Raw genomic sequence first — 23,101 nt, forward strand, 5'->3', positions numbered from 1 at the left:
GCGCGACTTTGCCGTTGACGTGGCACCGAGGAAGAGCTAGCTTATGAAAAGAATAAAGATACGCAACGAAGAGAGCAACTCAACAAACCCTCGCGTAAACTTCGGCTTGTTATTCAAAGATCACCGAACCGCGGAACAGAGCGGCCGAGCGTTTTTGCCCCAGCCGCACAGATACTATGTAACAAGTTACGGTAAACAACATTTTTCAGGCGATCCTTGGTATGAGCGAGAGATTTCGGCAGCGGCGGCGGCGTAGTGCGCGAAAAAACTTGGCGCCTGCGAGTGTACAAGAATGTGGCCCTCGAAGGAGCTCCGGTCACTTGAGCATTATTTTTCTTTCAGATGCTTCTCCCGAAGTCCCTCGATATCCTTCAGACTGGGCGCTTCATCACGCTCTGACACAGCCCTTGCACATGCGCGAATGAAGGGCATGAGACAACCAACGCTGCAGCGATTATGTTAGCCTTTTAAACGTCGTCTTGCATCGTCAAGTCCGCGCGCACTCTCCACGGCTCGACAGAAGCGCGACGTTTCGGAAGCATGCGTGGCCTTGACTTCAATCTCGTCTCACGTGGTGGTTGTGGAAGCAGCATGTATACACATAGGATGAGGCTGAGGTTGCTCCTCGGCGCAAGTTTCGATACCACAGCGGGAGCAGGCCTCTTCTCTTCTCCTCTCTTTTATGCGACGTTTTCCTCGAGGTTCTGGACCTCTTCTTGTTGTTGTAGCTACTTTGATTAGTTTGTGTGCTTGCGTGATTTATTACGGTGTTGTTGGCTGCTTTGCTTCTCCCGACCCCGGAGTTTGAGCTATGTGACATTTACGCGCGCCGGATATGTTTATGAAGCCGCGCCGTAAACCGAAGGCACCGGGCACGAGACGGACAGAAGACACTGAGAAAGAGAAAGATGTTGAAGAAAAATCGAAACAGAAAAAGAAGAAAAACGAATCAACAAAGAGAGCTTTCGTCGGAGACTGTGCTATAACTGGAGAAATTGCAGGAAAAGCAAGAAGACAAGGGGGAGGGGGGGGTTGTTGCGACGGGAAAGCGAAGTACGGAAAAGAAGTAACGATCCGAGCCGCGGCAGTGACTACGTAGGAAGCCTATATGTGAAAACAAATTGCGGAAGGCATGAAAACGAAAGCACAACGTGGCTCTCTTGTGTTTTCTTACAGCAACGCTCGTTGCCACATGCTATCGCATTACGGCTCTGCCACGCATGTGTACGCTGCAATAGAGACGCGACGGCGATCTATGGGCGATGTGGTCCGCCGCCGAGGGCATGCCGCAACAACAAACAATGCGCGCAGATTCGCCGATGATCTGGCGTGCAACAAGAGAAGGGACGAGGAATACATTATCGCATGCAGGAGTGGGGTGAAGAGTTACATTATTGTTGCTCTGGCATCATGGAGATAAGAAATGCTACATGCACTAGTGCGCATGCGTGGTAGTGCGCGTGTGTGTGTGCCGGTGTGCGTGTGTGTATTAGCGTGCGCGTTGTCTTGTTGGCAGAGCACAACACTCCACTATTATCGCGAAGCAGCTTTCGTACGCCCTCCGGATTTTATCACCCTAATATTCGTAACTCAATATAAAGACTGGAATTTTCAGGTATAGTCTTATGGTATTATAGGTATAGTATTATGAACGTTCACCAACTCGCCCAACAAAAAGTTCTCTTAGATGCGCGGCGGCGGCGGCGTCCCGCGTCGCCGGCGTCAGCACGGGTCCTGAGAGTTTTTTTCCGCCGGCATCACTACTGGTGGAGTGAGGGTAGACAGCGAGGTCATACGTGACGTTTCTGCTGAAGTCACATGACCTCGAGCTGCGGACGTGCAAATAGACTCTGCCGAATTTTCGTCGCTTTGTTTGCAGGTGGCAGCCATTTCTCGCCGGAAGCTGCGGACTTGGCTGCGGAACGGTCTGGTGGAACGAACTATCGCAACAGCGTCCTGTGTACACCTCGTCGCATGCTTGCCGCCAATGTTCGCTCGTCATTAGCCGTGACTCAACGAAACCCGAAATACCTGTGCTAGCTGCGCCGACATGTGACAGCTCTTGCCAAGATTACGTGCGCTAGCTCTAAACGCGGGTAAAGAGTTAAAAATCTCACAGCGTCCTTTATGCATTCTCCTAAAATGAATAGAAAGCGAAAACCATCTTCTTTTTCTTCTGAGTCGACTGAGTTGATCCGCTCGCCCCCGAAAGCTTTCTGAACCTAGCGTGGTTTGGCACTGACTCCGGGATCGGGGGTATTACAACCCTTCTGGATCTCGCGTGCCTCCGGGATCGGTGCAACCTATGACCAAGCGACGACGTCATGTGATGACGTCATCAGTTAACGCCACAGATTGTGAAGATCTGTGACGTCACGGTGGCGTCATCCCATGGCGATGATTTGTTTGCATCACTTATGTTGACACCGACGCCAATAATCACATTTCCTGCTTGATGAGGCATGTAATGTATTCGCCTTGATAATCTGGTTTGATTCACGCTATAGTACGTGTCATAACGTAAACAACATGCGCGCGCATGCACACGTTACTGCAGCAACAGTTATGCAACCGCAGAAGAACCAGCGTCGCACGTGGCACCATACGTGATTTGCAGGCCAATGATTGGCAGGTAACCGAACGTCGGAACGAAGTTACGTTGCGTTCACTGCGTGTTTAGAAAAAAATACGCACCTCCCACTACGGGCAACCATGGTGGGATGCGAAAGCATCACGGGTATAATCACGGGGGGTGCGCATCGAGTTTCAGTTTCTCTTATGTGACTTATGAGACGGCGGTTTGTCGAGGCGTTTGAATTGCCGCTTGCCGACGCTGACGTTTACGTTCGGCTTCCCGAGCCTTCCTCTGCTCCGCGGCGGTGGCGCTGCCGCTGCAACTAGCGCCGACGTTGACGTTGTTAATGGCGTTTCGCACACTGTTGCACATAGAGAGAACGACGGAAGCACAGCGAACGCGCGCTTTCGCAGCCTCGCAGCTTCGAGATTCGCTTGCCGGCGTTGCCGTTTACGTTCAGCTTCGCGAGCGTCCATAGCGCCGTTGCGAAGGAGAGTGCAACGGGAGCGAGCGCGCGCCGCGTTATATACTAGAGTAACTGGAAAATCACTGAAATTTTTCGAGTGACTCTATTATATACGAGCGCACAGCCACGGCCGCGGCACAGCTGTGGCGGAGAGAAACGGGAGAGGAGAAACGAAGCGGAGGTAGCGCTCACGCCACCTCCTCCCACCTCCTCGCGCTCACACGAGTAGAGGGGGGAGAGTTGGCGCATGCGCAGTATGGGTGCGGACGCCGCAGAACGGACACTGCCCCGATGCTTTCGCATATAAAAAGTGGTTACCGGTTTAGAGTACCTTGTACTCTACTACGGAAGAGCAGTAAGACAACAATCAATGCGACAATTAGAAGATATCGTGTCGATAGGTCTACCGACAGTTATTTCTCATGCACGCAGGGAAAGCACACTGTCCCAAGGTATTCCTCTGAGACGTAATCGTCTTTCTGATTTCAGACGCCGCCTGAGACGCTGTTATCTAGCACGAACGCTGTCAAATCAGCCGAACTGCGAAAGCTTATATCGCTATAAAACTGCTATTTGCCAACCGCCGCTACTGGTCATTAACACTACGTTTAAAGCAGAACAAAATTTCATGGAATAACAAGGGCGTCATATAGAATACAAGTAGATTAGTTTCTTCAGTAGAGTTCCTAAATACGCCAGGTCCTAAATACGCTTTGATATTGTTATGAGTGGTGCTAATGTTCTCATATTGTGTAGTGGTTCAGTGGCAATTACCACAGCGCCTGTTCGTTTTAGATTTCAAGTCCATATGTTCGTGCATTTAATTTCGTTTTAGCTTTCAAGTCCATATGTTCGCACCCGACAGCTCCCACTAAAGGATAAAGAAAAACAGCGCAAAAAAGCTAGCAGAACTGAATAAAAAATATAGTGTTTTGTCATACAGAAATATTCATGCAACATGACACGAGATATCGCGGCAATTCAGCAGCCGCCTATCGAGTACGGGCTTATAATATATATTTCGCTGATATCGGGCAGTCACGCGCGCGTTAAGTGAAAGAAAATGCGATATTCATTACAGCGAAATGTGGTCTTGTTAACTTGAAAGGATGGGGCAACTGGAAATTGTTGCCGGAACACATTCGGGGGCTTTCGTTTCAAACGGTGAAAGTGTCCATATGGCGCTGTCAGCCGTAGTTTCAAACTCAGCCGGCTCTGGCTTATGTCGGCTAAGTCATGGCCGAAGCTCGAAAATGTTACTTCGCAAAACATAAAGAGGTCAGCTAGGAAGTATTGGACGTCTCCGTTACCGGCGATTAGCCTCTAGAAGCGGCTACTATATAGACCGAGGCCCAGTTCGGACCTTCCACCTTGAACACGTGTGAAATGCAGGAATTATTAAGGCGAAAGCCTTATAGATGCCTCATCAAAAGCGAATGGTGATTGTCAGCGTCGGCGGCGTTAACAACAGTGATGCAAGACACCATCATCTTGTGATGACGTGATCATGACGCCACCGCAACGTCACACGATGACGACATCACATGACATCGTTTCTTGGTCAAAGTTGGGCCGATCCCAGAGGCACTGCAAAACCACGCGAGGCGCAAAAAGCTTCCAATTCCTCCGATCTCGGAGGCAGTGTAAAACCACGGTTGGTGCGAAAAGAAAGCTTTCGGGCGGGATCAGTACAATCGACTGAAAAGCAAAAGAAGATGGCTTTCTGGTAATATTAGGCAAATGCACACGGGACCTTGCTTTGTTAGGCAGCCGTCCAACATGCATGGTAATAATACTCAACGCGATAAACTTTTTAAAACTACGGTATGAAGATTTTCATAAATCTCATATATAGAGTGCTATATAAACGAAACGCACGTGCTAAGGACATTTAAAAAGTTTCTGCAGCTTGCACTAAGTCGCGCAAGGCTGAGTCGCAGCAGAGCTGGTGAGGATACCCAGCTGGTCCAGGCTTGGCTAGGCTTTTAACCTCTCACCTCTGTCTTTCCCACGTCTTGTTATACTATACTACACACCAGGGGCGTAGCCAGAAATTTTTTTCGGGGGGGGGGGGGGGGGTTCAACGATACTTTATGTATGTTCGTGCGTGCGTTTGTATGTGTGCGTGTATATATGCGCAAGCAAAACTGAAAAATTTCGGGGAGTGTTTCAACCCCCCAACCCCCCCCCTTGGCTACGCCCCTGCTACACACGGCTGTGCTTGCTCTCTCCAAGGAACCTATTTCGCCCGGAAGTTCTCTCTTTCTTTATCTTTATTTCTCTTTCTCTCTTTCGTTCTCTCTGTACTCGTTCTCTCGCCCATGAGAGTTATTGCATCCCACGCCGAAGAAATGGGCGCACGTGTTCTGGGAGCGAAGCAGAAGACGACAATGAAGAAGAGAGCGCGTGCCGGTTCATTATGATGATGATTTCGTGTCGTCATGTTATGCTCGAAGTGGGCCGGGTGTCGTCATCATTGATGATGACGACACACGGCCCACCTCGAGCACAACAGCTCTGCTGTAAAAGCGTCGTACGAGCCCTATGATGCATTTCTGTCAATCGAAATGACAAACGCGCAATGTAAATCGCGGGGGATAGGTACGCTCCACAAACGTTTCGCGTTGTCCGCACGACGTAGACCTCTCGGTTCACCTTGTACAAACGACGTACAACTGATCGATGTACCACACACAGAGATGTAAACTTCGGGGGAATGTACGCTCCACAAATGTTTCGTGTTGTCCCCAGCTAGTACGACGTATAGACCGCTCGGTTCACCTCGCACAAACGACGTACAAATGATGTACCACATACAGAGATCTGGAAGATTTACCGAGAGGGATGCTTGTACTGAAACAAAAAGCGACGCTCAACTATATAAGTTTGTGTTGCACGCTTGTGAGTTGGGATACGAGCGCAGCAAGATGACAATCGACATTGACTGTCAAACTTTGTGGCCATGGAGGAAAATAATATTTTTTTCTTTCCTCCATGTTTGTGGCAGTCCTCGTCTCGTTGTGCTGGTTTCAGCTAAAAAAAATATTTACGTTTCGTGTGTGCGTTTTCTGTGCACTGTTCAACGCCAGAAAGAGCGATATTATTTAAATTCATAAACATTCACCTTTTTTTTTCAACCGCGGAGCTGTTTAAGCTCGAAGAAACTCCGTTAGTCGCGAACAAAAATTATCACCATCATCATGAACAGGCACGCGCTCCCTCGTCGTCGTCTTCATCTTCTTCGCTCCCAGAATACGTGCGCCGATTTGTCCAGCGACGATTGCAATGACTATAGTGTACTAGAATTATTCTAGTACACTATAGCAATGACTATGAAGGGCGAGAGAACTAGTACAGAAAGAGAGAAAGAGAGATAGAGAGAGAAAGCGATAGAGAGACAAAGAAAGGAAAGAAAGCCAGAAAAAAAGATAAAGAGAGAAAAATAAACAGACAGGGAGAAAAACAGACACAAAAAAGAGATAGGAAAAACGGAGAGCAAGCCAGAAAGAGAAATAAAGAGAGAAAGAGATAGAAAGAAAGAGGAAGCGAGATATAGAGAGAAAGAGAAAGAAAGGGAAGAAGGAGCAATAAAGGTAGAAAGAGCGAGAAAGAGAGAGAAATAGATAGAGAGATAAATAAATAGATATAAACATGAGAGCAGCAATGAGAGCAGCATGAGAGATATATAAACAGGGACAAAAAAAAAAGAAAGAAAAAAAAAGATAGAAAGAGAAAGGAAGAGATGAAGAAAGAAAGAGAAAAATAAAGATAAATAAGGAGGGCCGTCCAGCTCCGCAATTCCTTCAGGCTTGGCACCACTGGTGCCAAGCTGCCTTAATTTTTACAGCGAAAGCTGTTATGAGATCATTTCTCCGGCCGTTTTTGGCGCCGTAGTTGTCCGCCGCCGCCGCTGCCGCCGCCGCCGCCGGTGTCCGTAACCAGTATCGCTCGAAATAAGAAAAAAAAACTAAATAAGAAAAAAATTCCAGGATGGAACGAGGTTCGAACCTGGGCCCTCTGCGTGGGAGCCCAGTATTCAACCTCTGAGCCATGCCGGTGCTTGAAACTGCTTTGCAAAAAGGTCCTATACAGGCTTCATGTCGGGAAGGAACCACATTAGCATATGCAATATAGCGTGGTAGAAGATTAAAATAAACACCAAGCATCGCACAACGCGAATTCTGTAACCAGGCGTCAAACAATTGCGAATTGCGCAACGAGTAGGTTGTTGAATGCTTCCAACCCATTACAAACAGCTCTGCCATAATTCTTCATCGTCATCAGGCGTAGAATCAACAAAGTGCGCATAATCCCTTACATGCGTTTAGCTGGTACCAACGCTCTCTGTAGAATGACGAAAAATGGCACAGTGCCTGCTGCCCTACTTCTAAAAAATTACAATTATTTATAGCGTAGTGGGTTCCTCGCAAGTGTACTTGTATTGGTTGCCAAGGAAGCCCATAAGCGCATGATCCACTTCCTCGGGGTCTCAGTAAGATTACAATGATTTATAGCGTAGTGGGTTCCTCGCAAGTGCACTTGTATTGGCTGCCAAGGAAGCCCATAAGCGCATGATCCACTTCCTCGGGGTCTCAGTAAGATTACAATGATTTATAGCGTAGTGGGTTCCTCGCAAGTGCACTTGTATTGGCTGCCAAGGAAGCCCATAAGCGCATGATCCATTACCTCGGGGTCTCAATAAAGTTCTTCGCCCCCCCCCCCGTCTCTCTTCCACGTCAACGTATACAGCATGACGGGAGAGGGAAATAGCGACCGGGCGTCACCCAATGCAAATTACATAACTGGTGGGCCGTTTAAAGATGCCAACCCATTACAAAGGGCTGAGCCATAATTCTTCATCGTCATCAATCGTCACGTCAACAAAGTGCACGTAATGCCTTACAGACGTGTAGCTGGTGCCTCGCTTCTCCATAGAATGACGAATAATGGCTTAGTGGGTGCTTCCCAACTTCACAAAAATTTTGATTTGTGGCGTAGTGGGTACCTTTCTAGTGTACTTGTAATGTAGCCCCAAGAGAGCTTAACGGGCTCTAGAAACGCCGCTCTTCCAGCTTTCGCTGTGACTGTGCTGCGGTTTCAGCGCAGGCCTGGCTCGTTTTTTTTTTTTACTTCGTTCTCTTCTGTCGTATTAGCTGGTCGGCACCGCAAGGCCCCCCAGACAAAGCAAGACCGTAAACATGCTTGCCAGCGCTGCGAGCGCTGGACACAAAACGCTCGCCTGTGTGTGTATAAACTGTGCACCAGCACTCGGCGCTTCTGCGCCAGGTCAACAACCACATTCCGCGAGCCGAAGACCCCTGCATACGTTTCCCAAGTATTTTCCGTGGGGCCCCATGTAATCCTAGAGCAAAGGCGTTGTGTTACGTTACAGATAGACTGGCGCAAGAATTTGCTGGGGAAGTAGTCCAACAGTACAACAGGCTATTGGACTAGAGAGAGAGATTCTTTATTAGAAAAACAGAGATTTTTGGCCGGGGTCAATATACCGCTGGCATGCTACTCTGTATGGGGATCGGCAACGGGATTAAAAGATTCCAGAGACGAGATGGACGAAAATAGTAATAAAAAGAAAGAATATAAACAAATATGAAATGTGCAAGTGAACCTGATACAAATAATTACAACTATATAGGATGTCAGGTAAGTTAAAGCTTTTCTATATGAAATAGTCGATCATTGCAGCTTTCTGACCAGGACAATTTGGGTGCACTGCATTGCATTGAGGAAGTATATCTCCAGCCAAAAACGAACGAACGCAGGAAACGGTGAACAATACAGGAAAGCCTAACAGTGTTTGTCATTAAAACGCATGAATTCGCAAGACGTCGTCAGGGTGTGAGCATGCCCAACGAGAAGAAACCCTCAGACGCCGTAGTTACAAAGTTTTGCCTGGTAACAAGCAAATCACACAGCTCAGCCGGTTTTCGAGCATCCTGACCCCATTGGTAATGAGGTCAGCCTAGGCCCAAAAAGCTCTGAGAAGGACTTCGCTAAAATGACAGTTAACGTAAGATGACTTCATCTATTTGCTTTTACCGTGGAACCAATTAATGGTGTCTCACAGGCAAATTAGAAATGTTCCTCGAAATAAGATGCCACCATTAATTTTTTTCTCTATAGAATTTTTTGAAAAAACAACCGCTGAAAATTGTTTCTTCGTATTCTGCCGATAAATTCAAAAGCTAGACAAAGCGGTATATTCCCATTTCATTTCGAAAGCAATTTCCCATTCCATTGACGGCAATGCATGGAGAACTTCTATGCGGATGTCGCCGTAATGGGAAGATAGCCGTCAATGGGGAAATTCAAATATTATTTTCTTGCTTAACACAAAAAAAGTAATGAGTAAACTTGCCACATAAGAAGGACTATGTATTCGCTTTTGATTGAGGTATAAAGCAGATTTTTAATTGCAGCCCCACGTGGTTTAAATTGCTTCTTAGTGTGGACCAAAATGAAGATATACTCAAATTCTTGATTTTTTTTTCTCGTAAGATTTACAATTTTCAGCGGTCGGAAAATGCTTTTACGCTAAATATACGTTCCGTAGTACAAGTATTGATTACTCAGATATTCATACATAGCGCAATGTCACACGGGAAAAAAATGCGAACACAGAACATTATGGCAACATTTCTAGGCGTATTTGGCCGAAAAATTGCAGCAATACTTTGAGATTAAAGCACCTTACACAAACACATTTGCTTAATATGTAAGCGAAATTTGGTACTAAAACGAGAAACGATATACTCTCAGTATAAATTTTCTGACAAACATCCCTCAGACAACATTTTGTGAAATTCAGAAATCTCCCACGTGACCAAATATTTTTTTGTCTCCGAAATATTCTAGCAATTCATTGTTCTCAATGCAATATATCAGCACGATATTTTTTTTTACCGATACATTTGAGATGGTCGCCAAAATGTCTGATACATTTGGCGTGGAACAACTTAATCATCGCTGTAAATGCCCAAAATATTTTCACGATCAGGAAGCTTAGATAGAGCGTCCGCGACATCAATGCACGCATTATCATCTGGAAATTTATTTTTTAGTCAATATAAATCGCTGGTTAGTTGAATTACTGAAAAATTAACTGATAGTTCACAAACTGTAAATCGAGGCTGAATTCAGTTTATAACCTATTCGCTATCCTTTCGTCAGGAACAAGTCTTTCTTTTTTTTGGGGGGGGGGGGGGGAGAAAAAATGCATCTCTCAAGTTTTTTACTCTACATTAATTTTTCTTTTCACAATTTCCATTTAATTTTGTCATATATTTTGTATTTTGTGGCTTATATTCTCTACTCCGCTTAACCGCCGGTTTTTTACTATTAACCACGTAGTGGGTACGCACCGCAGGGCAGCAGACAAGCGGTGTTACTTCAACAAAACATCTGAATTCATCGGTGCCCATGACGATTAGATTAATTAACTATAGCATCAAGGAAGGATACACTACAAAAAATAATGGAAGAATTCACCCACTACTCGTTTAATCACCTGCACTGGGTATGTGCCATGCTCAGACGACAAAAAACAATGGATTCTGTGTGTTCATCTTTGAAGGAACACCATCGTGACCACCAGGGCTCGTCGCACCAAAACCACGCGTAGACGCGCTGGACCAGAAACAACACATTTCAATTCAACCACTGGCCGTTGCTGCTGCCTTCTTCCCCTCGCTCAGTTATCGGCTTCATAAGAATCAGTGCCGCACCATTCCTTCACCGCTGCCTTACGCGTTTGACGTGTAATCGCGGCCCCTGTAAGCGAGGACTTCGTTCTTGATTCACGGCTACGTCATCCCTATCGCTCTAGAAGTACGGGACCGTATATGGCATACCTGCGACGCTGCCTCCGAAAAAGCCTGGCGGCAACCACAGTCTACTTGAAGCCACGTTGGCACCGTACAATCAAGGCCCCCACCAGGCCTGTAAGTTCATAGAGGCAATCGCAAATGGGTATCTGCGTCGACCGACATCCGACGCGGAGCTCTAAACAACGTCTGCGTCGCTCTCTGCTATAGAAGCTCTTGCAGCCGAGTCAAAGTGTAACGCCACGAAAACCTGAGCTCCAAGTTACACGAGAGCGCAGAAAATAAGCCCTCCAAGAAACTCAAATTTTGCTAAAAGTTCATATTCAAGGCATTCTCGATACCTTACGACAGCCGGGAGTCCAGACACAGCCAGAATCAGCAGGTATATATTGTCCCAATATCCTATTCCAAGCACCAAGATCATGGTCGAGTGGCTAAGACACTTGGTCCGTGGTAGTGGGACACCCGTGGATTCTAACCCAGAATCGCAGGGTGGAATTGTGGGAGTAGAGCTCGTGTTGGCCTGCTGCGTCAGGTCAGGGCCGCAACCCGGCCCGGCTGTGTCTGGCTCCTCACCTCAGAACCGGCAGTCGGGTTTGCGGGGCGCTTTCGCAGCTGCGGTGGGTAAGCTCGGATGAGCTGTGAGGGGTTGACCCCCGTAGCTGGAGGGCGATTGGAAGGAGGGGGTTACCCACAATTTTGCCAATTTTTTTCTTTTTTGCTATATCACTCCTTTCCCGGTTTTAGTGCAAGGACCAGTACTTTGAAGTTTATTATTGACATCATCATCACAGTGCAGAGTGAAGTGATGTTTATTGTCATCACCATCGTTCGAAGCCCACCATGGTTGTATGGCCCAAGTAACTTAATTGAAGCTTATTATAGTCAACATAGTCTCTATCCTTCCCCATCATGCAATCTCAGCAGTGGGCACAAGGCTTAGTACAGACTTCTTGATAACCCTCGTTCTCCTGCTCGCATACAAACTGGTGACGGTAAACGCTTCATTCTTTTGTCAACTAGGGGCTATCGAGCTACCGTTTCTACCACCATGGATCTGGACTCTGTCGAAGGCTACACATCGACGTTCTCGAGCTCCCCGAGCTCCGGTTCTCAGAGAGGGAAGTGTGGTTCGTTTTGCCCACGTCGAGGCCCAGTCCCGCAACCCCGATGTGGCTTCGCAGATGACCACACGATACCATCTTCTGACATCGCTCAGCCCGTCCGTCCAAATTCTGGTGCTCTACACCCACAACGACCGACGTGACATCCAGCTGCTCCTATCGTCGAACAAACTTGGTGACAGAAATCGCGTCAGGCTGCTGCTTCGCTGCGGGACACAACCTAGGTCACTGAGCCTGCCGACTTGGAGATCTGCCTGGAACACTTTTGCGATGCTGCTTAGTAAGTACGAATAATTCGAAGCTTCTCGTCGGCTACGATGCCCCTCGTACCCCCATGGCATGCAGCGATAGAAAACTGACTGATGGACGTCATTACAGCAAGCCTTATTTGCTGCAATTACTTATTCCTTAAAACATCAGTCTCTCGGCCAATGATTGCATAAGCAGCGCGGAAGAGACACAAGAACAAGGGACCGACAAAGATTGGCGCTGTCCCCTCGTCGGGCCCTTGTTTTTGTATTCCTTACGCGCTGTTCACGCAATCATGGAATACGTACTAGCGCGGTCATACACCTTGTCTCGGCCAATCACGTCCCCATAGTGGTGTAGACGGGTAACCGGCCCCTGCATTTGCATCTACACAAACGCAAGAAGAAAAATTTTATTATTTACTATTAAGAACTTCAATGCAATGTCATCAGCGAATCGCAGGTTACTGAGATACTCTCCATCAACTCTTATTCCTAATTCTTCCCAATCTAGGGCCCTGAAAACCTCCTGTAAACACGCGGTGAATAGCACTGGAGAGATCGTGTCTCCCTGCCGTACGCCCTTCTTTATTGGGATTCTGTCGATTTCTTTATGGAGGACTATAGTGGCTGTGGATCCGCTGTAGATTTCTTCCATTATGTTCATATAGGCTTCGTCGATGCCGTGGTTCCGCAGTGCCTGCATGACTGCTGATGTCTCCACCGAATCAAATGCCTTCTCGTAATCTATAAAGGCTATGTATGGGGTTGGTTGTATTCCGCGCATTTCTCTGTCACCTGATTGATAGTATGAATATGGTCTATTGTTGAGAAGCCTGTACGAAATCCTGCCTGGTCCTTTGGTTGATGAAATCTAATGTCGTATTGATTCTGTTAGCAATTACTTCTGTAAATAGCTTGTAGGCAACGGACAGTAAGCTGATGGGCCTGGAATTTTTCAGGTCCTTGACGTCCCCTTTCTTATGGATCAAGATGATGTTGGCATTCTTCCAAGATTCTGGTATCCTCCCCGTCGAGAGACACTTCGTATACAGGGTGGCCAGTTTTTCTAACATAATCTCTCCACCGTCTTTCAACAGGTCTGATGTTATCTGATCCTCACCAGCGGCTTTGCCTCTTTGCATTCCCTTTAGGGCTTTCTTTACTTCTCCTGTCAATACTGGTGGGATGTCAGATTCCTCTGGGCTATTACTTCTTCTTACGTTATCATCCTGACTGTCTCGGCTGCTGTACAGATCTCTGTAGAACTCTTCCGCTACCTCAACTATTCTATCAATATTGGTTGTGACCTTGCCTTCCTTGTCCCTTAATGCATACATCTGATTTTTGCCTATGCACAGTTTTGTCTTCATAGCTTTGAGGCTTCTTCCGTTCTTTGCATTGCATTGCATTGATGAGTAACGCGGGAGACGAATTACAGCTCATGATTACTGAACTGGATACGGAAAGTAGAAGAGTAGGTCTGAAAATTAATATGCATAAAACTAAAGTAATATGGAACAATCTTGGCAGAGAACAGCGCTTTGCGATAGGTGGCGAGACACTGGAAGTTGTAAAGGAGTATGTCTACTTAGGACAGGTAGTAACCGCGGAGCCGAGCAATGAGAGTGAAATAACTAGAAGAATAAGAATGGGATGAGGCTCATTCGGCAAGCATTATCAAATCATGAATTGTAGTCTACCACTATCCCTCAAGAGGAAGATATATATAACAGCTGCATCTTACCGGTACTTACCTACGGAGCAGAAACCTGGAGACTTACAAACAGGGTTCAACTTAAATTGAGGACGACGCAGCGAGCGATGGAAAGGAAAATGATAGGTGTAACCTTAAGAGACAGGAAGAGAGCAGAGTGGGTCAGGGAACAAACGGGAGTTGAGGACATCATAGTTGAAATCAAGAAGAAGAAATGGATATGGGCCGGGCACGTAGCACGTCGGCAGGATAACCGGTGGTCATTAAGAGTAACTGACTGGATTCCAAGAGATACCAAACGCGTGAGGGGGAGACAGAAAATTAGGTGGGTAGATGAGATTAAGAAGTTTGTAGGTATAACGTTGCAGCAGAAAGCACAGGACCGGGTTGACTGGCGGAGCATGGGAGAGGCCTTTGCCCTGCAGTGGGCGTAGACATGCTGATGATGATTAAGAACTTCAATGTTAACTTTCAAGTGCGTTCAGAAAGTCGCGGGATCGAATCCCTGCCGCGGCAGCCGTATTTCGATGGAGGCATAATGACAGAGGCCCGTGTGCTTAGATTTAGGTGCACGTTAAAGAACCGAGGTGGTCGAAATTTCCGGAGCCCTCCATTACGGCGTCCCTCATAATCATATATCGTGGTTTTGGGACGTAGGACCACAACAGTTATTATTGATATTACAAGCGGGTTGTGACCACTTCGACGAAATGTTACGTGCAACAAGAAAAGCCGACAATGAATCGCTCTCAGTGCATGCACATTGCTTGGGTTTTACAAACGAGACGGAAACTGGGACGACGAAAAAGAGAGACCGTAAAGTCAGCGCTGTGAACCTAAGATAAAACGATTCACCAACTAGCCCGATCAACTACCCCGAACATTTCTCTTTCGGCAGTGCAATGACGTCGTCACAATTCTCTACAATGGCAGCGAGGTCCTGCACTTGGACCCATCGGTTTTATTTGTCAGAGATTGCAGCAGCCGAGCTATACTTACAAACAGTCCATAGTATGCCATCTGTGTCATTCCTTCATGCTTATGCGGGATACTCGCATTGAATATCATCACGCCCTCGCGTACGTGTTCGCTGCAACTCGGTGCATATATGCGCATGCGTGTGGCCACTCGTCCCAGCACGTGGTGCAACGTCCCCGCGTTTTTTTTTTTCTGGGCGTAGTACTTCGCTCCAGATTCTTCTCAGACCACGGCCTTCCTCATCTTATAATATTGTTCCTGCATAATGGTTTCCTTCGGTACTACGCGAGAGGCAGCCGTAACCATCACGTGTGACAAAGCGCTTCTTGATATTAGAGCGCAGCTTTTAGGCGCCCGTTCCTGCGTTGACCGGCGTCGCCGTCGGTGGCGTAACCGATAGACATGAAAAAGTAACCGACAGACATGAAAAAATAAAAACGCGAAAAATACCCTGGGTCGTCGGTGGCGTAGCCGCGCGAACGAGTACGTGACACAGGAATCGGGCAAGCCCCACTACCGTGTCCAACGAAAGCGAAGTATGTGCCACAGGAATTAAGCAGGCAAAGAAGAAGACGTGCGTTGGTCGAAGGCGCTCTTAGGCGCCCGTTCCTGCGATTGAGCGGCGTCGCCGTCGCCGTGCAGAAGAAACGCATCGAGAGCGTCCGAAACAACCAAGCCATGCCCCAGGCCCTGGAAAAGACCAACTGTGATTCAATGGCGCAGTTCTGCGAACATCGCGGCGTCATGGACAAGGCAGAGTACATTTCGGTTCTCCGAGCGGGTACTCCTCGTCCCACCCTCATGCTACGCCGCACCGTGCAGCAAAAGTGGGTGAATTACTTTAACCCATGGGTGGTGTTCATCCTAGATTCAAACATGGATCTTCAGATAGTGCTTGACACGTACGCATGTGCCGCTTACGTGGTGGAATATGTAAATAAAGTCCACCGAGGTATGTCCAATCTGAGCCGGGCAGTGCTAGAAATAGTCAAAGAGAAGGGCGACATGGATTACAGGCAGGCACTGGGACATCCGGGTGTGAAGATGCTCAATGCGATTAAATAGCGGTATGCAACTGTACATACAAAAATGTTTCTCTGAAATTGTTTGTCTCAACTTATCGCAAAATCAAAACACCTAAACAGCTGCGCTGAGAATTCGCATTATGCAGTATCGTAATCATCGGTGAATTTTTGAAATGCCTGTATATCATTGGCTGGCCCTCTTCGCGAACGATGTGTTCAGCTTCAGGACTGGATTAAATTTTCGCTTACGAACAATTTGACTAAGTGGCTTTTGTGAACACGGGTCACGTTATGGATGCGCGCGCGTCACGTAAACTGATAAGGTGCACTCTTACTTTTATACTAAGCACCAGGAAGGATGCACTTAGATGCTTTCTCCGTAAGGACCTCGAGCTTTCCAAATAAACTATTTCTCACCGTCGATCTTGCATCACGTACGCTACTACGCTACTACGTGCCACAGTGGTCCGAAAAGATGACGAAGACGGACACGTCGAGCACGAGGTGGTTCTGGATGAGATGGTTCTGCTCCGGGATGACTGAGCGTTCCTTATTAAAGTATAATTTCTGGAAACAGACAGGCGGTGACTCCTGGAGCGCCGCGCAACTCGCTCGCGTGGCTGCTCTGACTCCGGCCAAGTCACGAGGAAGTGCAGGGCGGTGCATTCGATCCCTGGAGCGACGCAGCGGCGTATTTTACATGGCACTCGTATTCACGACGTGCGGGGCCGGGCTCCGCGATGTCGCTAAATGTACGCTCGGCGGGAGAGCGGTGTTTCAAACCCACGGATGTCGGCAGCACGAAGCCCGAGCGCGCGGCTCGGAAAAACGGCGTTACGACCGTGGCAGCAGCACAACGTTCTTGTGTGTGTGTTGGGGGGGGGGGGGGGCAGGATGCTCCCCCCTCCTTTTAATTTATGGCTCTGTTCTGGCTTTTCTCAGGCAGGAAGCCTCCTTCCGCGCGCCCATGCGGGCCATCTTCGCGGGGTCGTTCCGAAGGAGAGCACGCGGGGGACCGGCCGTGGTGCGCACGTATCACAAGAAGTTTGGCGCGCGAGCAGCGGTGAAGGAAAAGGAGGCCGAGGTCTCCGTGACTCGGTGGAACCGGCATGCTCTGTCGAGCTTAGCTAAACTATCAGTACGGAGAGAATGTACTGTTTGTATACGCTCTTTTGCGTGGTGTATGCGGTGCTGTGCGCATGCCTGCGGTTCTGTAGGCACGTGCGTATGGATGCGTTTCCGCGTCTCTCTCTCTATTTTTTACGTTCGGATGCGCGCGGTCGTCTCTGTGCGAGTGTATGCATGTATGTGAGTTATACTGTTTGAATGCGCGTACATTTGTCTGTGTCCGACCTGAAGGTGGCGGGATGGAATCCCGGCCGCGGCGGCCGCATTTTCGAAGGAGGCGAAAACGCTTGAGGACCGTGTGCTTCGATTTAGGTGCACGTTAGTGAACCCCAGGTCGTGGAAATTCCGGAGCCCTCCACTACGGCGTCCCTCATAATCATATCGTGGTTTTGGGACGTTAAAGCCCAACAATTATTACTATTCTTATTATGTTTGTCTGTGTTCGTGCGTGCTTTCGAGTGTCTGTGTGCGAGCGAGCGAGCGCATGCCAGGGGCGTAGGAAGATTTTTTTGGGGGGAGGGGGAGGGGAGGCACCTCCTTGATCTGAAGTGAGGAACGGGCAGGCAGATGTCGTCGAGTGTCATTTCGGGCTCTGCATACCATGGGAAAAAAAATTTTCGGGGGAGGGGGGGGGGTGCACGGTCCCGGAGTGCCACCCCCTGGCTACGCACTGGCGCGTGCGTGCGTGCGAGTGTGTGCGTGTGTCTGCGATATTGCACTTCACGAAGAAAACGAGGTTTTTGTATCTACCATAGGCAGGTGTATAGTATCATCATATCGTATCATAAACATAGTCATAGACGAGTGTACGTGTGTGTGTACGTGTGTTTGTGTGTGTGTTCGAAACGCGACCCGTGAAACGAACTCGTGAAACGCGAAGAATAAGGTTTAGGACCGGACCTGTTCCGCAATATTAAGGTCGTCGAGGTATAAGACCGAGGGAAGTCGATGGAAGTTGCTGAAAGTAGGGTACTTCAATCTCAAGGAGTACGGATTAGGTGAATTGAGGTCCTAGAATCTAATGCGAGGTTGAGGGGAGATCAAGGATTCTCAGCAATCGATTTGCCCAAAATTGCTCGCAGCAACTCCAGCTCTAGAAGAATGAAGACCTCCAGTGAGTTAGTTTCTTTTTTTTAACACATAACACTGCCGTAAAGCGTTTAACAAAAATAATTATACAGAACCGATATGCGCGCTCAAGACCAGCCGTGAAGATATCCGCCTTAGTCGTCCAGACAGTGAGCACTGGCGCAAAGCTCCTCCCTGATGTGCCGCGGCAGTTGAGCGCGGCGTTTAATCTGACAACGGGTCGAAGGCATAGGAAAGATGATAACGGTTACCCTTTCACTACCGGTTGGCGATAGCAAGCAATGACTGCTCGTCACATCAGGGAGGAACACTGCGCCGACCCTCCCCGCCTTGCATGCGTAATCATGCAAACAACTATTAAACTTTGCAGTGGGATATCTCGGAGCACAGACATGCTAGAAGAATTCTTCCAAGTGGAACTGTGCAGAAACGCGACTGCCTCCAACTTTTCAATACAAACATGTCCGCTTGGTGCAGTCACTTAGAAATTTATTCTTAAATGTTAGTTAATTGGGTGGCTGACAGCGATAATTGCTGTCTCACTCTGCGTACACCTGGATACATAACTTATATGCAAAGGTTGTTTTCACGTTCTTCCCAGTGCTGAATTTCAAGAAAGCCATAAATCTTAGCTTTGAACACCCGGTATATATCTCAGAGCTAGCACGTTGCGGAGAATTTGCAGACGGTATGTATTTGTGAACTGTTCAAAGCAACTGGCGGAGCCCACAGGCACAATATTGTCGAATTATAAAAGGATCAAAGTTCCTAAAGCATTGCTTGTGCCTGTACGTCCCGCGGTATACCTACCAAGCGAGTTTGAAGAAACCGGGTCGGCAAAGACGGTTTAGGAGAGGCCATTGACTCAAAGAGCCAGCCGCGATACCTTACAAACATTGTTGACGTGAATTTCTCCGATGACATATTCTGTGAAAGAATGCTTTGGAAGCCTAAGGCTGCAGCGTAAACAAACATCTCAGGAACGGAAAAATCGCGTAGGATTGTTTTATACTTGTACACAGGCAGTTAAGACGGCCAGAGGACATGCGATAGAAACGCACAATACAGCCCACAAATACAACTATAATGCTCGGCAGTTATATTATAGTACACTACGGCTACATTGCAGTTGCGGTGAACTTGCAACGGTTTCCAATACATTGCATGTATATTGCAGCGCAGCTTGCAGCCATACCACGTGCGACCGAAAGCACGACAGCGCTCGAATACAGCGATTACGCCAATACCGAGCTGAAATCCCCTACACGACATGGCACTGCAGGTGCAATGCAATGCGGTGTGTATTGCACCTACAGTGCCACGTCGATTTCAGCTCGGTGCACATGATAGGTTGGACGATGAGCAACGCACACCTAGCTGGGATGGAAGGTTGTTACTGCCGTATGCAGGCATACAAAAAATATAATAAAAAAGAAGAGGTGCGTGGTAAGAAAGCGTAGCTAGGGGCTAACAACGGAGTCGTCGTCGAGTCCGGTGGTCCGCAAATATCTTGCCCAACTGGAGTGCTGACAAATTCCTCGCTAAAAACAGGGACGCGCACAAGCACTTTTACGACCCGTGTCAAGGCGTGACGAGTCTGCCGCGTACGCTGCTTGCTCTTGGTTCGCGGGCTTGTGTGACATTGACTCCGAAAAAGTGGTTCCCCCTTTCCTCCTTTCTGCTGACGCGTTTCCCGAACCACGTGGTCGTTTACTTGCGCGAGTTGTCGGGCGCCTAAGCTTTCGATATACAGCTGCTTCGGTACGAAGCTTTCCGCTGTATATCTTCAGCGTTTGACAGGGCGACTTTTCGTTTGTTCTTAGAGCGCCGTTTCTTAACCTCTCTCTCTCTCCCTCCCCCCTCCCCCCCTTCTGTTCCTCTGTCTCAGTTTGACAAAAGGAAACTCTGAAGACGACCGAACGAAGAACAAACTGTTTTTGCGACCACGTCTTGTACTTGTACCTCAGACCGCGAACCATGGTCGTGGCGTTAACTGTATACCCCGCTGTTGTGGAGCGTCGTTGCTTCTCGTTCGTGCGACTCGCACCGGTCACACGACCATTTGCGACTGGCGACCAAGAAGCGACTCAAAGCGACCGATGTTCACACCTGCGTGCGACTTGTATACCCGTCGCTACACAGAATTCGCGACTGCTCGCATATGGCTGTCGTTGCCACTGTCCCGTAAAATATAGCTAACGTCCTGTTCCTGCGCATGCGATTTGTTCACGGGTTTGCGACAGCAGCCGCGTGACTGAAAAATCGAGCAGCGATCGCTTTGCGAATAACTTGGTCGCGCGACCAGTCCAAGTCGCAGGTGTGAACAGGCCTTTTTCGAGAAATATCCGTTGATTATTAGCCATGCCTGTTCTTCGGTTTCTCGGGTAGAGTCAACTGCTCAATTCTTTTATGTGCTTAGTATAAAAGACTTTTTTTTTTCACATTATAAAGAAAAACCACTTGAAATCAAGCGTCGGACGGGAACCCGTCTGGTCGGAAACGCACCTGGTAAGAATTAAAAACTGGCATCGACCGACGACCACGGAGACCCAGCTGACAAGCTCAAGCCTTGAAGATTAGCGACGTCTGGTGAACAGGGCCATGCTGTCAGCTCGGGCCACAGCATCCTGGACTATGGACGCCGCCAGTGCTGGGCAGTATCGAAGATACATGTATCTTAGATACTATCTTAGATACTCCTTGAGTATCTTGTATCTGTATCGCGATACCTCTCGCAAGACGAGTATCTGTATCTGTATTTCCGATACATTCAATAATGTATCGTGTATCTTAAGATACAAGATACTGCTATAGAAACAACACCGAGCGAAACAATTAATGGTGGCTGAAATACGCTTCTCAAGCTGATACTGCTGCTACTGAGCCACTTGAATAAAACTAACGACAGTGACATTTTTTATTATATCTGCCAGAGTTCTCCAGCGAGGGCAGGCGATGAGGTCAGCGCGTCCCTATTGGTGGAGCACAATCACGTGGTGGAGCTCGCGCGATCTCGACAAAAAAAAAAGCCCGCGAACGTCTACGAGCAGTCGAACTTCGCTTTCTCGCTATTTTTTCTTTCTTTTTTCTTGTGTTGGTGCCATGACACTGCCTCGTAAACCCTGTGCTGTTCTACGTACTCCAACGCGTACGGCACCTTTCGTGAAAATTGTGATGCTCCTATAGTGTCGTTATCGAAGTTTCACTTGCGTGGTGCTTCGTAACGAAGTCTGAAGAATGCAATAGTGGGGTTTCTTTGCGTCTCGCGGCTTTCACACGACAGCGATTTAAAAGATCTCGTGGATGTAAGTTTGACTTACATACGATGAGATTGACTTATATGCAAATGATATTCTAAAAACAGTCGCTTCGCCGGCGCTAATGCTAGATTCTGTAGAACAAGCACTTACGTAACATAAAATATCTTGGCGCACTGTATCTTTGTTCTTGCTGCTCAATTATTCAAGCGGTTATTTTGATCATAATTTGATTGCCAGCATGAGTGCGATTTTTTCTGTCCTCCGTTCGCATCACATCTAAAGAAAGCCCGCGAAACATGACCACGTGACTGCCCTCGTACGCTGCCGTGCTGCAGCGCTCTCAAACGCGCTTCGAACGAAACAACCGGCGCGTGGACCATGGCGAAATGACCGGCTGCGGCTTCATGCATCGGCTTCACAGTGCGTCAACATTTCTGACGACTGCACACGGCAAGGAAATGCCGTCGTCCTCGATATGCTGACAGTTCGCGCGCCTGTTGTTTTGCCCGAAGCACGTTTGAGAGCGCTGCAGTACGGTAGCGCACGAGCGGCGCAGTCAAGTGGTTTAAGCTTGATATTTCTAAGTTTGATAAGTTTTAATAATTTTGATAAGTTTGATAAGTTCTAAGTTTTAAGCTTGATATCTAAGTTTGATATTTCATGCGCTTTCTTTTAAAATGTGGAAAAAATTTCGAGGCAGCATGTACTTCACCAACAAAAATTGGACCGGTTGTTTCGGAATGCCCTCTACGACGTGATGGCACCCACTTGGTCATATATGAATATTAAAAATGCTGCATAATTTACCTCAGTTAACCAACCAATTAAACGCACTATAAAACATATTATAATTAGTGCCACATGACGGTAAACCATACTCCATTGGTTTATTCAGTCGCGGTAAACCACTTTTTTAGACATTTAGTTCTATAGTTGCGTGAAACAACCTGTAAACGTATTCGCTGTGATTGATACGGAACCGCCTTGCTATTTGACTAAGATATAATGATTTTCTTTTTTTAGGTCACCGTAACGTTTTTCGCTGTTGTAAATCACGCGATAGTCGGAGCTATAAGTGGCAATAGTGTGAATAGCAGTGGTATCCTGCAACGCTTTTTGCCACTATAATATGCCTGGGAAAATTCTCGACGGCACGATAGTTCTCTCGGAGAAGAAATTTCAAAAGATTGCACGTTAGTGAATATGTGGCTAACGAATTAACGCGTTACGCCAGCAGATAAGTAGAATTTAAAAATCATTGTAGTTTTAAGCCCTCAATGTAAACATGAGTAGTCACCAAAAAATGTCGCTACCAGCGTTGTTGCTGCATTTCGGGTGACCCCGTATTGCGAAAAAGGTAATACGCTTACGGACAAGGTAGAACTACACAGCGGTATTTGCGCCATCGTGCGGAGGCTTCTTATTGACGTTCTTGTATTCAGATGGCAACCCGCTGGATGGTCAGCAAGTAGAGAAGCGGCACCCATTATATACAAAGTGTCAAACAAGAACCATTGACAGCGCAGCGTATAAAAAGCTCTCATGTTAAGGTGAGTTGTTTCGGAACGAAACTATATATATCTTGAGCAAGTAAGGCAGAAATCTGGGGACACAAAGAGATATTTTCTCAAAATTAAACAAAGTTGGTCG

General features: G+C 47.5%; 2 protein-coding genes across 3 annotated transcripts in view; one reads left to right on the forward strand and one right to left on the reverse strand.

The window, feature by feature from the left end:
* LOC119390336 (cytochrome c oxidase subunit 6A2, mitochondrial) overlaps window positions 1-23,101 on the forward strand; it is a 673,327-nt gene that overhangs the window by 193,956 nt on the left and 456,270 nt on the right. Inside the window, exon 1 of one of the 2 annotated variants that reach the window (XM_049414749.1) lies at window positions 1,282-1,285. The exons of the other annotated variant lie outside the window; for it this stretch is intronic. The gene's annotated coding sequence lies outside the window, so the exon portion shown is untranslated. Of the gene's footprint in view, window positions 1-1,281; window positions 1,286-23,101 lie in introns of those variants that run through there. 2 annotated transcript variants of the gene reach the window in all.
* LOC119390326 (T-box transcription factor TBX1-B) overlaps window positions 1-23,101 on the reverse strand; it is a 97,610-nt gene that overhangs the window by 53,816 nt on the left and 20,693 nt on the right. The gene's annotated exons all lie outside the window — the stretch shown is intronic.

Source organism: Rhipicephalus sanguineus, chromosome 4 (genome assembly GCF_013339695.2).
Source record: "Rhipicephalus sanguineus isolate Rsan-2018 chromosome 4, BIME_Rsan_1.4, whole genome shotgun sequence".
Lineage (NCBI taxonomy): Eukaryota > Metazoa > Arthropoda > Arachnida > Ixodida > Ixodidae > Rhipicephalus > Rhipicephalus sanguineus.